The following is an 18,193-nucleotide window of genomic DNA, read 5'->3' as shown; positions in this document are numbered from 1 at the left end:
ATAAATAAGATAAACATAAATAAATGGTAAAAAGTTGAATGGGAAAGACAAATGTATTAATGTGGTCCTTTAACTTGACTTAAGATAACAAATTTATCATTTATGTTTTTTTCACGTCATGTTGGTCCTTCACCTTTGTTTTGATATGATTTTCACGCTTGAAATCCAGGTTTTATTTATGAGTCAACTCTTCGTCTGAAGTATATGATATGTAAAAAAAATCATTTGAAAATTGAAAATTCATATGCAAACATGACGAAAGATCAAAGGTACAATGAATTGAACTTGAGATTGAGATAACAATACAACATATTAACACATAAACATAAACTTGTCTATAATATTGCTAAATATTAAAATGTCAAACTAAAACATATTGTCATCAGGCACGGATCTAGTGTGGGGGCAATGGGGTCAAGCGACCCCACTTGCCTCCACATGTGTATTGTATTTTTTACCCAAAATTATATATATATATATATATATATATAGTTTTACCCCTGTTTATATAGTATTATTGTCTTCACATAGTCTATTTATTACATTATAAAAATTACAAAACTAAGAAGGATCCTAATAAGTGTTCTAATTATAAACTTAGTTCATATTCGACCACGAGTGAGTTATGACACATAATTATAAAAAAAATACAAAAAAAGTTAAACTAAATAACTTTCTTTTTTTGTCAATAAATTAAATAATTTACTACTTAATAAAAAAACCCAACACCTTTGAGTTATTTAATAAATTAATTTATATTTAACGTATTTCTGCACAATTTTTTTTTGAACAAACAAAAATGGATTATATTAACACTGCTATAGCAGTCCTCTCAGCACAAGGTGTACCGAGAAGGCTACTAAAAATGAAAGGAGCAGTTCACAAGTATTACAACAAGTGGTTACCTAATGCCTAAACACGACAACAGATTCGACAACCACAAATAATCACCAAACATAAAAACAACATTTTTGGCTTTCAGCCACCACATTGAATGATATTTAACTTTATCTAATAACTGAACTATGAAGTTTTCTTTTTGCTTAAAAAGCCTATTATTTCTTTCATTCCATAGAACCCACACCGTGAGAAGCCAAACAAGCTGGAGAAAAGACCTCCTCGATTTCAAACCACCTGTAGAAAATGTAAATTGAGCAAAATGATTTGAGATATCACAGTGATCGACACCATCAAAACCAGTGATTGAGAATTTTATAAGGACTAAAAGTTGAAGGAAATTTTTAGAGGGATTAAAAAAAAGAGTTGATATATTTATATGGACCAAAAACATATTTAATCCAAATATAAATTCTACATATGAGTTTACTTTAAAGGAGGGACTAAAAGTGAAGATAATAAACTTTTAGAGAACAAAAAGTTGAAGAATTTTTTTAAAGGGATTAAAATGAAAAGTTGACATATTTAACAAAAAAATATAGAATAATAATTGGATGAGCGTTCCTTAAAAAAAAGGTTAAATGCGTTTTTAGTCCCAACAAAATCATGAGTTATTAAATTTAGTCCCTATAAAATTGCAATGGTAATTTTAGTCCCCAAAATATTGAAGTTTGTAAAAATAGTCTCTATTTTGAAAATCTTTTACAAAAAATATATATTTTTAGTCCTCCAAAATAGTCCCTAAGGATACAAATAGAGACCAAAAGTGAATAAATTTTTTATAACAACTTTGAAACCTGGTTGCGTGGTCGTACGCATGTTTGCTGGGTTGCATCTGTGATGAGTGAATTGTTGTTAGGATATATTAGGGCTGGTCCACTTGGTTTATTATATCATTATATATTCTCGTTCGTGTTGTACCCAGGTCAGGTCTAATACCCCCAATATCTGTATCTTTTGCTTAAAGAAAAGTAATAAATTAAGTGATGAACATGTAACGTGATCGACCGCTATTTAGAAAATCTGACCAATCATTTATAAAATAGACTAAGTGAACCAACCTTAATATGATAAAATATCTTTTAACAAAAGGATACTTTAAGTGTTTCGTACAAAGTCACTATTGTTTTATGCGTATGAAAAAAAATCTGGTTGAAAGAGGACAACCCAATTTGTGTGCTCCACTGATTCTTCGACGAAGATTAGTATTTTTTTTTTGGTACAAAATTAGTCACTGTTAATCAACGGTAAAAACTTTGTATCAATATCATGATAAAAAAATGATTTAGTAAGTATAATATTATATCTCAAAATCCGTTAAAAAAATATATCTCAAAATCGTAAAAAAAAAAAATTATATATCAAAATTAATATAGAAATAAAACATAAATTCCTAAAAAAAGAAACGTTTTTTTATAACTAAAAAAATAAACATAACAAATAAGAAAATAAAATAAAAGGGATATTATTTGTTGCAACACCTAAACCTAAAAATTTCCCTCTAATTGTGCTGCATTAAATTCTAAGGATGTACCCTAAAAAAAGCTCCCCTAAAAGATGTTGGTAAATAAAAATATGCTAATTTTATTGGTAATATTAAAAACATTTTATTAATGTTTTTCCCCGTTGATAAAAAAAAAAACTAAGAAATAAAAGAAGAATATCAGTTCTTGGTAAATTATATTTTTTTTATTCTTTAGATCTTTGTAAAATTTTTAGATATATTTTTGTCTTTTTAATTAAGGTTTTTTCCAACCTATTCTGGTACTGTTCTTACATTTTTCAATTGTTTATGCTGGAAAAAAAAATTTCTTAGTAAATAAGATTATGATTTTTATTTTTAACCCACTTGGGTTGACCTGGTGGTATTGGCTTGGGTTTTGGGAGTGTGCTCCTCCGCAAGGTCTCAGGTTCGATTCTCTCCGTGCAATTTAGGTGTGCTATTTAGCTTCTTCAAAAAAAAGATTATGATTTTTAAAAGATTATGATTTTTTTTTTTGGTAACGGCAATCAAAAAAAAGATTATGATTTTTTTTTGGTAAATTAAAAGAAGATTTATTTGAGGGTACATTTTTTTATGAATTTATTTTGTTAATAAATAAATATAAGAAGAGCAAGCAAGTGTATGGCGTTTTGAAAATTAAATGGTATTCACACCCCCGTTTTAGGTGTAGACCCCCTTAACTAACCAGAACTGTGCTAAGCCCAACTTCCCCTCATCAAACCCGGCCTCTGTCCTTTCACACTCATTTCTTTGTAACTCTAACACAAAAGCGTTCTCTACCTCTCCTCTCAACTGCCGCCGCCAGCTATTTCCCCGAACCACCGTCTAGATCGGCCTCGATTCATCAAAAGAACCATATATTCTTTATCTCTTCAACCTTCTCTATCTTTATGTCCAAACAAAATCAATAAATGAGCAGATGAAAAAATGGGTATCATCTTCTCCTCTACAAAAACATGGAAGTAACATACCAAACAGAGCAAAATAAAGGTAATCTAAACTATTTTCACTTTTTTTTCTCTAGATCGTTTTGTATGTTTTACTCTGATTCTTGATCTTTACCCTTCTGCGAAACTGTTAAAAATTCACTATCTTTTAGCGTTATTTTATTTTTATTTATAATACTGTAAATTTCGAAAGTCAATGAATCATTTTGACAATAATGTATGAAATTTGTTTGTGGAATTCATTGTTATGCTTAATCAATTGAAACTGGCGCAGAAACAATTTTTCTGACTTATGTCCCAAAAGTCACATATGATAGATGCCTTCGACTCATTAAGTACCCACTCATTAATTTTTCTTCTACTAATTTTTGCTTTTGGATCATTTTTACACATATTGTTCATACATTATGATAGTAAGCAACCAAGCATCCAATTTGAGTTAATCATGATGTTGACTACTATTTTTTTTAATTCAAAACTACAAATATGCTTTGAATGTATTTTATTCACTAATTAAAACAAAAATAATAATAATGATGATAATAATAATGAAAATAATAATGATAGTAAGTAGCAGCGGTGGTGAAATTATGGCTAGTGGTGCTATATGCCACTAATCAAAAGCAAAGAAAACCACGAAATGTGTACGTGGCTACATGAAAAGCGCTCACATCACTTTTTTTTAAAATTTTATTTGATGGAAAACATGGTTGGGTGGTTACATGATTCTTGATTGTCTTTGACGCATGCTCCATGGGAATAGAATAGGCATTTCCCAATTATGGCATATCAATGCAAAGTTTGACTCCATGCGTTCTCTGTTTCAAGTTCGTTCATGTTCATTATGGCATACTCATTTCTGCTTTGGAAATGTATTTAGTTACGCCTTATCAAAAGTTTAGTTATGTAATCAGTGTTGAATTTTATACTTAACAAATTGTCTTGTGCTGAAATCAAATTTAATCTTGTATTTGTTTTCTTGCTTAATTTGTCAACCAGGAATAAAGCTTTTATCAAAGCTTGTTGAAAGGAAAATCGCTGAAGCGATGCAAACTTGTTTCGACATTTTAAAGATGGTTTTGTGTTCATTTGAAGATTATTGGTCAGATGATTGGCTCAACCCAAAACTAAGGAGGGTTTGTGTTCCTAAAGTATATTTCTCTTTTCCAATGAGGAAAAAATAGTTTGGTGATCAGTCTAAAAAATTGCAGAAGCCACCTAAAGTTTCAACTATATGGTATATGCTTATTTCCAAATTTCATCCATTCTCATAATATGACTAAATTTAAATCCTATGAGTTGCAAGTTTTTCTGCAAATTTAGGATACATTATGCAGATTTTATTAGCAAAGTACAATCATGTATAAGAACAAGAATAGACTACAATTAATTGTGTCTTTCAATCTAAAACATTTGTCTTTCAATCTAAAGCATTCAATTCCTTGATTAATCTATGAGTATGACTGGGTTATACTATACTGCAATATATAATAGAAAGAAAAAAGGTGAAAATATTACTATTAGTTAGAAAAACTAATGATATACTCTCCATTTCAAAATGAATGTTGTTAGGTTTTTACACACATTAAGAAATGCAATGATTAGTTTAAAGGGTATGGCAATTTTAACAAAATTATCCCTTTCAACCATTGGTTTCTTTACTACTATCATAAATGCAAAGCAAAAGTAATGTTTGGGGAGTAGTGTATACAGGGGTACAATTGGAAAGGTGTGATTAATATTTCATTGGAATCAAAAGTGACATTCATTTTGAAACATTTTTTTTTCTTCCTAAAGTGACACTCATTTTGAAACGGAGGAGTAAAAATTTGGTTTTTCCCTACAATGACCATCAAGGCTTGAATTTGGTTTGTCCCTAAAATTTGCTTTGTTTGTTTGTTAGCAATGGATATGGTTTTGAGTTTGGGGAGCTAGAAGAAGCAATAGTTATGCAAGCAGTTAAGTGCGGAAATAATGAAACAAAAGCATGTAAGTTTTCCTTTTCTGTTTAATACCTCTCTTTCTGTTGTAAGTTCAGCATAGCCTGCTCTTTTTAAAAGCATTGAGAAAGAACAATGTTAGGGGTTTGAATGATTATGTTTCTAGGATGCATGTGGGTTATACATTTTCCTAATAAAACCTTCTTCGATATCATGCTATATAACTTAGAAGTTTAAAAAAGCTAGGTGTAAGACGTTACTTTTGAGTTTTGACCATCTAAATGGTGAATAGAGAAAGAACTTCCAATAAAATAATATTCTGTGAAGTTGATGTATTAAATATGGTACGATGAAGATAAATACTTACATGTTATGTGTTTTATATGTTGTGGAGTTGCTTATCTTCGGTGAACTACTTATGGTTGTTTATTTGTTCACCATATGTAATGCATCTACTTATGACATAAAGGAGAGAAAATGACACCTATTATTTCTGAAAATGGAGCAGCTCTTCCTGTTTGCAGATCAACTCCTACATAATCAAGGTAATCATATCCACCCAAGATATCATATGTCGACCTTTTGTCCAATTTTTGTCCAATTCTATTAAATGCTATTGTAAATTGTTTTCAAAGCATCAGATAATGCAATAAAGATGCTTCCAAATTCCAATTCCGTATAACTCTTTGTTAAACTATATTTACACCTTGGACAAATTGCATAAAAAGCAAAAGATTCAATTTTTCTTTCATACTATAATCATCTTTCCTTTCAAAATAATTATTGAACTTTTTTGAGATATTCTAATAATTGTATTCTTTTGTTGTACCTTCATGTTATTGTTGTGGTTTCTTCAAGAGTCACACAAGTTGATTTTGGAAGAGAAATGCATAAACAACATGAAGGAAAAACAATCACAACTAAGCTAGCAAAGAGTATGAAGGGTTTTAGCATTGACGATTCAGTCTCTTGCAAAGGTAAATAATTGCACATGATTCATGCTTGAATTTTTCTTCTACATTTTTACTTGCACACTGTTTGATACCGTTTCATAATTTATAATGATATGCGTTTCTGTTATTTCTCCTCCTCATTCGTGAAATATTTGCATACCCTATAGTTTCTATCGGTTCATTTTTTATTTTTAATTCTTTAGTCTCTTCATCCTAAGTTCTGATCATTAATATCTAGTTTCATATGTGCATTAAATTATAAATGTGTCAAATTATTTGGTTATCTCATGGTCCTTGCTATCAAACTATCTTCTAATACCAAGGATATACACTCTTAATTGCAGCTTCGGTCTCCCTTTTTTCATCATTCTGCAGAGATGTTACCCCTATTTTAAATGATGTTTTTAAGAAATTTTTCTTACAATTAAATTGATATTATTTTTTTCATTTAATGATCATATACTATGCCAGTTAAAACGTACCAAATCATCAATTTTAGTTCAAAAATATGTAGGGACCGAAACTATACGATTTTGAAATAGAGGGACCAAAACTACAATTAAGCCGAAACTAATAGGTGATAATTGCAATACCCTAATATTGGTTGGTTAAATATGTTAGACATCTGGTTAACTCTCAAGGCTAAAGCTGTGGCAATTATAAGCGTCATATTTACGGAAAATCCTAAAGTCCTAATTTTCATGAAATCCCTATCTTTTTAACTGCAAAACTTGAATTTTATCTTATGATTTACATATGAGTTGGATTGATTTATCGCCAATTTATGTATAAATTGCAAGTTCCCCCATTACTATTTTGGACATGTATTTCCTCCCATTATTAGAATCCGAACCGTTAAAAAGTTGGGGTGCAAAAAGTAAGAAAACACATAATCTGGGTTAAAACAGGCCCAATTGCTTGGGCCACAGAGATTGAATCTGGGCCGTTTATTTGATCAACAGCCCTGATGTGATGATGGCCGTCTGATTTAAGATCAGACGACCTGGATCTGAGGGTGCACAGCTATACCGTAGGCAGGCGCGCGTGGAATCAGAGAGGGGTATATATACCCACTCCCTTCACAAATTCTTTCATTTCTCAAATTACTTCTCTCTCTAACTCCCACTTCTCTCCCTTCTCTCTAACATCTCTCTTCCCTCTCCCCTTCCCGTCTTCTCCGGTGGGGGTTCCGGGTGGCTGCCGGCTGACCCAAGTGGTGGAACCGTCGCCGGAACAGCCTACGACGCGGTGGCCGGCCATCCAAGGTGGCGCCGCCGCCGCTGGAATTTCTTTTAAACAAAAATTCCTCTTCTCCTATGTATTTCTTCCTTCTCTTCCTGTTTCTAGCCTTAAAATTTCCAAAAAAAATACACATTATCCTAGATCTAGAAAAACAAAAAAAATCTACCTTTGTTTTTTGTCTGTTCCGGTTTAATACTTGGTGCTTTGATTCGGTTTTTGGTGTTGAGTTGGCACAATTTTATGATTTGGCCGGTTTGGATGTGTTACTGTGTTTTGTTTTTTTGAGGTTTTGACTGTTGGTGAATTCGGATTTGGTGGTGTTGTGATTCTGGAAATTTTAAGATTTAAAATTTCTAGGGTTTTGAGTTTGTGCCTGCTGATTTTGGTTATGTGTTGTTAGATTCTCATTTGAAATTTCATGATATATGCTTATCTAATGATTCTCATTTGTCTGATTGCAGGATAAAGATTTCTTTGCTGATTATACTGAGGCTCATCAAAAGCTCTTTGAGCTTTGGTAAGTCGTAGTATTTCTTATTGTTATGTATTTCCTCTCATTATTAAAATCCGAAAATATCATCTTTGTTCTTACATCGGATTGTTGTTCTGTTTCAAATTTCATCTTAATGAGTCTAGGGCTTAACATCAAAAGCGATAATTTTTAATGTCCAAGACCCTTTTAACTATAGGAAACACATTTCCTTCTTGCAATTTCAAATGCTCGTCTTAATTTCAGGTCAAAAAATTTGTTTATAAATATAGCAGCTGGAGCAAATGAGGAGGTACAAATCGTCACCTTCGAACCTATGTATTTTTCATAGTTTGTTTTGTTATGTAGTCATCACTTTCATTCTTGCACAGGAGATATAATAATAATAATTATCAGTTAGAGACATAATGTGCTATCTTTAGGGATTAATAAGCAAAAGGTTTGAATTTGTTAATCTTAGATCTTTATGGGATTATTTGGTTTTAGATTGAAGAAATAAATCCATGCAATAGGCATTTATGAACCTAAATTAAAAAACATTACATGGTAGAGTTAAACAGAGTTATAAATAGTGTTCAATTTCATACTTAATGAATAAATTTGGGATGGATTTACAATTAATTTTCCTTCTCTTACTCTTGATCAAACCCTATAATTAATTAACCCTATATTAAATAAAATGTTATTTTGTTTAGAAAATGATTCTTTTGTGGACAATTTCCATAAAAAAAATCAATCTTCAAATTTTTCTTTGAGATCTTTATCCTTATTCTAATTTATTTGGTTCATTTCAGGCTATGAATAAATTGGTGACTAAATCTTGTGATGATATGCGAAAAAGCCTAAGAACTCCTTGACAGAAGGTTTGTTTGGCTTTTCTATTTCTTGACTTTTATTTGGGTGAACTAAATCTTGTTATCCACTATCTCTTTTGAGTTTAAGTTTTGTATGATTTAGTGATTTATAGATAAAAAATCAAACTGTAATTACTTGAGTTTGAATTTCAGCTTAAGTTTTGTACATGATCAATTATGAGAGGCTATAACGCTTATGTTAAATAGGTTAAATATTGTAGTTAGAAGTAGTAAACAATCTCACCCATTCTTTCATGTTTGTGAGCTGTAGAAAGAGCAATTCATTTCTTGGTAAGGGCTCATATCTAATTCTTCATGGTACCTGTCGTACATTTAAACAATTGAACATGTTTAGTACAAATTTCATTGCAGGAGCAATTGAATCAATAGTTTTAACATATACATGAGCAACAATATAAATGCAGATTTAGCCCATGCTGAGAAATTTTTGTTCTCTGCAGATTTAGTTTATAACATGTTCATATGAATTAATAAGTATTTTAAGTGAATGTTTTCTTCTTTATTGGACAGATTGCATAGAAAATTAATGCTTTAAAGACAGAAAAGGTTTAAAACTGGAATCTTTTTAATGGAATGGAGAAACCCACCGCAAAATGCAGCTGAACACCAATGCTTCAAAGCAAGGCAGGCGTCTCCCACTATTTATGGAGATTCTTTAGAGTATTAGAGATATGTTTGAAAGTTGAAAAGTGTTTTTTGTTTATGTCAGTCTGCATTTGCAGTCTTTTCCAGCTGTAAAGTGCTTAAATTATTGTAAAACAAATGCTTTAATTCAACATTTTGAGATAATATGAATTATATAGTAGTTTAAACATGACAGATCTGCAGAAAATTTTCTTGAGTACCGTGCTGCAGTAGTTAAAGACCTACTACTCTGATAATATTTAAATCACCATCATATTATCTCATTGCCTAGCTAAACATAATCAATAGCCAAACTAAATGGGCCACCCCCTATAAAAATTTCTAAGCAATTAAAATAATCAACTTAATCCCACATCAAGCCATTGGGGATGAACAGTTCTCCCCAAATAGCTCTAAAGTCACGTGTTTGGATTATTATAGGGTTAAATTTATTTTTAATGCTTATAAAATCATAAATTTTTAAGTTTAGTTCCTATAAAATTTTAATAGTAATTTTAATCCTCTAAAATATTGTAGTTTGTAAAAATAGTTTCTATTTTAAAAACATTTTACAAAAAATAGATATTTTTAGTCCTCCAAAATAGTTCCTATCAAATACAAATAGCCAATAGGGACTAAAGATGAATAAATTTTTTGTAGGAACTAAATTCGAAAGCTTGTAATTTTAATTGGACTAAAAACATATTTAATCTATTATTATATACCTTAGAGAAAATAGTTCCTATAAAATACAAATAGCCAATAGGGACTAAAGATGAATAAATTTTTTGTAAGAACTAAATTCAAAAACTTGTAATTTTAATGGGACTAAAAACACATTTAATCTATTATTATATACCTTAGAGTTTAGTTGGATATAGATATTTTCATAAATAAAATTTATTTAATATTTAAATATACTTTTAATAAAGTTTATATAAAAATACGATATGTTATTGTATGATTGGATGAAGGGTATATATCCAAAAAAAATTATTTGTATTACATTTTATTCATTTTTAAGAATTCGTCTACCATTGATGTAAATAAAATTCAAAGAAGTTCACTATAAACTTCACAAAAAATAAATAAAAAATATCCTCTAAAAATGAGAGTAATTACACTCTCTCTAACGCGGGGGGGGGGGGGGGGGGGGGGGGGGGGGTTTAAATGTTTAAAAAAAAAGGGGTTTAAATTATATTCTCCGTTATTATGCAAAATATATTCTGAAAAATAAATTACACTTCTTTTTCTTTATAGAACTTTGAATTACATTTCTCTTCCCATTTTTCATGCGAAAATCTAGAATTCTTTTGAAAGAAGTTTGAATCACACTCATCTTTCTTAAAAATATGCGTTCAAATTTTAATTATATTAAACAAAATTCACGTTACTCCTTTTGTACACTGTGTTAGATTTTTGCTGCTAAACTATTAGAAATTAAAAAATAAATAAGGGAGCAACATGTAGATTTTAGCGTTCCTTAAATTACATTTTTTTTTTGAGAGATAAATTATATTATTACTAGACCATTGACCCGTGCTAACGCACGGGTCATACGAAAGAAAAAATATAGCGCAAATATGAAATTAAACATTTTACTTGAATAGAAAAAATAGTATAATTCAATTCATAAAATTAATTGACAGAAACCTTTGTAATGCACCATATTAAACAATTTCCACGACATCGACCCTGTTACGGTAACATAACATATAAATTTAATTACATAGTTTATTGAAGAAAAGAAAATCCAACGTCCGTCGACATAAAAATAGTACCAAAATGCAATAACAACAATACTACAAAAACAAAATAGTAGACAAAAGTAAAATGATAACGTACATTCATATGAATACATCAAAAGTTACTACTGTTGCCTCCATGCTTGAAATTGTGGAGATTTTGTGGTATCATATGCGACAATTGTCCCTTTTTAAATTAAGGACTCTTGCACAACTATACATATACCAAATGAATACATCAAAAGTTACTAATTGTAACACCCCGTTTTCCCAACGTAAAAATTTCTTAAATAAAATCAGAGTTTTTCATCATAAAACGGAATGTCACATTTCTTAAAAAACGTAAATGGAATAATAATTTATCCTTCAAAAATATAACAACATAATCTTTAAAACTTCGCAGCGGAATAGTTTGACAACTTAAATAATCTTTGGCACAAGGGCCTCAATATAAATTTTCATAAAACTTAGTTCAACATCAATTCTTGAAAGATTCATAAAGTAATACGTAAGGAACAGAAGGTAAAGACATAATCCCATCCCGTTACGTATCAGAGCACCTAAGACACACTTGTGAGGAGTCCACTCACGACCGCAACTAATCCTGGTTACCTGCAAGTTACCCATACGAAGAGCAACATTTCCAAGCAGAGGGGTGAGATTTCTCAAACAATAATATTAAACATATAAATCATATAAAGTACATTCAACAACTTAAACATCTTATAATTCATTAATCATATCTAACAACTTAAACTTCCTTAACTAGTATCATTAATCTTTCTACATTAGTCATAAACTATCATAACACTAATCATAAACATCTTCATATATCATCAATTACTAATCTTAAACATCATTATATGACATCAAATAATAGTCACCAACAATCATCACATAGCATCAATATCAATCATAAGCATCAACATGTAATTCACATAAGTATCATTATCAAAACATAGCATTACCGAAAATAACTTCATAATCAAATTCGTAATCAATCCCATATATCCACATAATTATAAACATCAACTTATAGCATCCTAAGTACAAACACAACGTTATCATGTATCGTCATAAATATATTCATAAAACATCACATATCATCATATCATAATTCACGTAACATCTTATCATAAATCATATAACATCATAATCAATCATCAACATAAACATCATAATCATTCATCTTCATTCATCATAGCACTTCATTAATAACTTATCAACGTGACGTCTTGACATCTAAACAACTCGACAACTCGACAACTTGACAACTCGACAACTTCACAACTTGACAACTCGACAACTTCACATCTTAAATCATCTTAAAACTTCTTGATATGCAAATGCATGTGGTACCAATCAACAACATAAATGAGCGTAATTAGGCTCTTCAACATGTGAGCATAAAGCTGCCGGGCTTAAAGCCCCCAACATAGTTTGAGCACAAAGGCTGCCGGGCCTAAAGCCCCCAACTTTAATGAGCACAAGGCTGCCGGGCCTAAAGCCCCCAACTTTAATGAGCACAAAGGCTGCCGGGCCTCAAGCCCCCAACTTTAATGAGTATGCAATGGACTCAATCTTCCTACAACTTGACAACTTAAACAACATCATGAACATCTATGACATCCTAACATCTTGACATCTTGACAACATAACATCTTAACAACTTGATGACTTCATAACGACTCGACGACTTAACAACTCTTATCATCTTAACGTCTTAACATCTTAATATCTAAGCATCTTGACAACATATGGATCACATAAATAATTCATGTCATATCATAATATAACAATATCAAATGATAATAAACAACATCTTAAAACATCATATTCATCAATCATAAACAACTTCATATAACATCGTATTTAAACATCGACAATAATTCACTAAGTATCTTTGTAAAAATATAATAAATTATCCACAACATATTTTCATGTCAAACCAAAGCTACTGGAAAGATATCACAAATATCAACAACTTTCATGTTTACAACAAAGATCAATTCAAAACAGAAACATATGAACAAAACGCAAAAACATGAAACAGAAAATGTTGTCACCGTACAATTTTGCTAAGACCTCCCTGTAGTATTTTCATCATAACTCACAGACCAAACATTATTTTCACGTCAAACCAAAGCCACAAGAAAGCTAACAAAATTATCTAAAACTTTCATGTTTACGCCTAAGACCAATTCTGTACCGATCAATACCAGTTTTTATTTTAAATTCGGAAAAGTTGTGCTGAAAGTCCATAAAAATTCACTGTGACCTACGTGCAGTAATTTGACCATAACTCAAGTTCTATAAATCCTATTGATGTGAGACCAACGGCATTAGAAAGCTAACATCCATACCTACAACTTTCGTGTTTACACCTAAGACCAATTCCCCACCGATCAATACAGGTTTTAATATCAAAATTCGGGCAGAATGCAGATTTTCTCCAAGTTTCACCTAATCTCATGGTTATAACCTCAAAACTACTTCCAATAATCATCCTATGGATTATCTAAGGTCTGTACATAATTTCTACATCAATTCAACAAGTTTTCATCATCTAATCATCAAATCTCTCTCAAAACCCTAATTCTCAAATTCTCACAAACTCTCCCCAACTTGTTAGATGTAATCTAATGATTTAACAACTTAATATTAATGCAAGATAGCCTCACCCTCACCTTAGATTAATTCCTGAATCAGCAGCAGCGTTCTTCTTTCCTAAGATATTCTCCTCTTCTCTTGACTTTTCTCTTCTCTTCTCTTCTTTCTTGTTCTTCTCTTTTCCAAAAAGCGGTTTAAGGTAAACTCTTTCCAACCTAAGCTTCTCTATTTATAATACTAAAATATTCTTCCCAAATCTATTTAGGCCCAACAACTTATTCTTCTTTCTATTCCAACCCTCAAATCCACTCACACTAATAATCCTCATATTCTAATAAATAATATTTCTCTACTAAATATAGTCTTCCACTAAATATATAATAATACACCATATAACAATAATAGCATATTTCATCAAAATATATATGTATATAATATTTTAACACCAAATAACAAATATACCTCTTCATTGAATAATAAATATATTTCTACACCAGATAACATATATATTTTCACACAAAATAACAAATATATTTCTACACTAAATAACATATATATTTCTACACAAAATAACAAATATATTTCTACACCAAATAATATATATATTTCTACACAAAATAACAAATATATCTCTTCATCAAATAACAAATATATTTCTACACAAAATAACCCCACAACTTAATATTTATTTTATTTTCGAATCTTATTTTATTAAACAATAAAATAAGTCACAACGTCTCATAAATTTCTCTAAAATCATATAAATCACATAAATCTTATAAATCACACTAATCATATAAATATATTCTAAAACTCATTTAAAATAATTAAATAAAAAGGAGGGCGTTACACTAATCTTGCCTCCATGCTTGAAGTTGTGGAGATTTTGTGGTATCCTATGCGACAGAGAAGAAAAATCTATCCTAACGCAATGATACATGTTGGGAAAAAAAATACCATGGTTACTTAGTTTAGCATGTTATTCATATGTCTGCGTGATAAACAATGTTAGGAAGTTCCAATAGTTTGCTTGCACACCAATGTGGTTGATAGCACATTATAATAAACTTCTTCCATGCAAGCTCACGTCTCTATTAATCAAAGAGGTCAATGATCCTATAAAATTCATACAAAAGTGAACATGAATAATTTGTAAAAGTAATCTACTGATGATTTATTTTGAAAAAAATAAATTCAGATTTTAAATTAAAAAATCTTTTAGATTCTAAAGGTTCTTATTTTGAGAAAATATTAATTTATAGGCACAATTTACTTTTCAGAATTAAAAACAGTCCACGTAAGGAGACATACATAGAGCTTAAAAATTACATTTCGGGAGGTTCATTTGGTTCAGTTAGAGCTGATTTGGATCAATTAGGTTCATCCGATGGCAATTCAGAAGATTCATAACCATCTGTGGAATATAGGTTGACATTAATATCAATGCATTCTTCAAATTTAAGTTGATAAAAAATCTCTTTTAAATCCGTTTATACCATATAATCACATTAACAGGTATGCCTAATTAAATAAAAATGAAAGACATGTGGCAAGGCATACCATAATCGTTATCGGGAACATCTAACTATTCACCATTCTCGTTGCACTCTATTTGTGTACTAAGACATTCTTCACCAAAAAAATGGAATAGATATGGTTTCATCAACTTTATTTAGTATATTAGACCATTTTCCCCTGTCAACAAATGTGGTGCAGTCCATGTAAGCTACAGTCAACATGCACCAAAATACTATTTTAAACAATTAGGGTAGAATTCATGCACCAAAGCAACCAACCACTTGAAAATTCAAAATCTGCAAAATTGATATATATGAAATTCAACCAAAGTATGCAAAATTGGTATAGACAGCAAAGAACAAACTTGCACAACAACTATCTGTTTATAACTTTAGAAACAACATTATAAATATTATACAATACAATGAAAAGGAAAGTATACTCACAGTTTCGAAGTAGTGCTCGACGATGTATACTTCACTTGTAGGTTGTTGATTGCCTTGTCATATTCTGAAACTGGTTTTTTGAGTAGAGGACCTATCAAAGAACGAAAGTGAAATTTTTGTTATGTATAAACGGCAACAAAAAAATAATTACATTAAAGGAATATGTGTTCAAATCATAGTCACATAATTCGCGATTCGTCCTGGTACGCGGTACAGGTACGGGTTCGCGGTACGCTACATCAGAAGAATTCGGTACGCATGGGGGTATAGAGCTTCGGTACGCTTCGGTTCGTAGAGCTAATAATACCTAGTTAAATATAATAAGCTATCAATAAAGTTTTAACTAAGTCTTTCAAAAAAAAAAGTTTTAACTAAGAGTATTTTTTTTAATAGAATTTTTAAACAAAACTTAAAATTTATTAGTACCAAGTTAACACTATTTCCGTTCAAATACTCAACATTTTTACATTTAAATAAATTAATTTATAATGAGTAATAATATTTTTTCTATTAATATACCAATAAAACTATTTTAGGAGTATATATAGTTTTGATACAAAAAAGAAAAAGTATTTTAGTTAAAAAAAAAAAAGAGTTTACGTTTTAAAAAAATTCACTAGGCGACACTTATTACATTATGTTTAGCAATTCAGCATTGGGTCAAATTTAGCAAAGTCCAATATTAAAAAAAAAAATGCCCAGACAAGCCCAATTTACACTAACCCTAATTTCATCATCTTCCTCATCCTAACAGCCGCTACCAGCCAGATCCAATTTCTGTTTCTTCACTCTTTTCTCATGTTCTTCTCACTCTCATGCTACAACGCCCTCAACTCACAGTTCTCCCTTCACTCTCCATCGCTCGTTTATGCTGATACTCACAGTTCGCTTGTTTCCGCGAATTTCGCCACGAATTGGGGGGAACCAATACGCGAAAGTATCGCGAATCGGTTCGCGCGAACCAATTCGCGGTTCGCTAGTCAACCAGCGAATTATGTGACTATGGTTCAAATGTTTACCAGTTAGGCAGTGATACGACAGAAGAGTTTCAATGTTTCTCATGTTGTTGTCAACAATCAATGATCATGGAATGGACATAAGTTTAAATGTCTCAAAGTTTCCAACAGTCGAAACTTACTAATATTGATATTCAATAATTTCATTATTATTACATATTTTTCTCTATTAATATTAGATGATCTTCATATATTTGACAGCAATAAACAAATTTAATTTCACATTGTTGATAAAATTTCGACATGTATCAAAAGAAGAGTAATAATCTTTAAGTTTCTTTGATTGTACGCATTTCAAGTAGTTCATTGCATTCACAATATTTTATCTACTTACAATTCATACCTGAAAATCCTTATTTCATGTTGACCTTCAACATATCTGCAAATGCCCATTCCAAAATTGTTGAAATGGTCCTCCAACTGTCATATCCCAAAATATAAACTTAAGTCTTCTTAATTCAAATACCGATATAACAATTTGAAAATGAGATAAATAACAACACCTGCCAAGACACATTCTCAGCATAAAAGATAATGCTAAATAACTTTTTAAGTTACAGGTTGCTTTAAGATTCAAATGTGGCATACATTTTTTGTCAAGGCCTAAAGTTTATATGAAGAATGCTTTCAGAAAATATCAAACAAAGAAAAAACCAAATTATAGTAAAAGACATTGTCATACCACTGTGAGCTTTGCCCCACCATTGCGAGCAAGTTGTCAACGATCCGAAAAGGGATTCAAAATCTAAAAATCTAGAATACCTTGTTGCTTTAGAAGGGCTGAAACAATGAAAAGGAAAGATCAACAATCGCAGAAAAACCATGAGAATAAAAAGAAGTAACGTTAAAAGGAGGAGAGAAAGAAAGATGAGCAAAGATAAGATAGTGAGAAGAATATGAGAATACATGGTGGAATCAGTGTCATCTAGCTATCCCTCAGTTCTTGATGGCTAGTGCTGCTGCAAGTTGTTCTCTCATCCATTGTTTGTAGTTAAACTTTGGGGTACTGAGAGAAGGAGGGATCTATTATAATTGCCGTTGATAATTATCTACCAAATTGAATTAGTGAAATGCTTATTGTGCATAGGAGTAAACATGATTGTTTTATCTTGGTTTTCGGGTGTCAAACATTGATTACGTTTGAACGTTTTAAACCGGTGATATCTTATTTTTTCTTGGGAAGGGAAAAAGTAAGCAAAACCCTTGAGAATCGAGGTCCGGGAGTTGTTTTCGCTACGGGAAGGTGTTAGGCACCCATAACGACTATAGTATCCTAAGTGAAAATGTTAAGCCTAAGAGTTTTCTAAGTGAAGAATTGGAGGGAGAAGAATGTTTTTGGATTTTTATTTTAATTGAATTGAAGGAATTTTTGTTCCTTGCCTACGT

At 30.7% G+C, this 18,193-nt stretch overlaps 2 long non-coding RNA genes across 2 annotated transcripts; one reads left to right on the top strand and one right to left on the bottom strand.

The window, feature by feature from the left end:
- Positions 1-3,145: 3,145 nt before the first annotated feature.
- Positions 3,146-5,390, top strand: LOC146903501 (uncharacterized). The gene is made up of 3 exons (XR_015022654.1): positions 3,146-3,391; positions 4,348-4,585; positions 5,252-5,390. It is a non-coding gene; the product is annotated as an uncharacterized LOC146903501 (long non-coding RNA).
- Positions 5,391-14,768: 9,378 nt separating this feature from the next.
- LOC146903500 (uncharacterized) lies at positions 14,769-17,844 on the bottom strand. Its single transcript, XR_015022653.1, has 6 exons — positions 17,714-17,844; positions 17,490-17,587; positions 17,151-17,227; positions 15,792-15,882; positions 15,388-15,522; positions 14,769-14,943 (listed from the first exon to the last, which is right to left on the bottom strand). It is a non-coding gene; the product is annotated as an uncharacterized LOC146903500 (long non-coding RNA).
- Between the last annotated feature and the right edge of the window lie 349 nt (positions 17,845-18,193).

This window comes from Medicago sativa, chromosome 8 (genome assembly GCF_051527215.1).
Source record: "Medicago sativa cultivar Bolivia chromosome 8, Bolivia_mono, whole genome shotgun sequence".
Lineage (NCBI taxonomy): Eukaryota > Viridiplantae > Streptophyta > Magnoliopsida > Fabales > Fabaceae > Medicago > Medicago sativa.
Note: the sequence above shows the minus strand (reverse complement) of the source record. Positions and strands in the feature narration are given on the sequence as shown.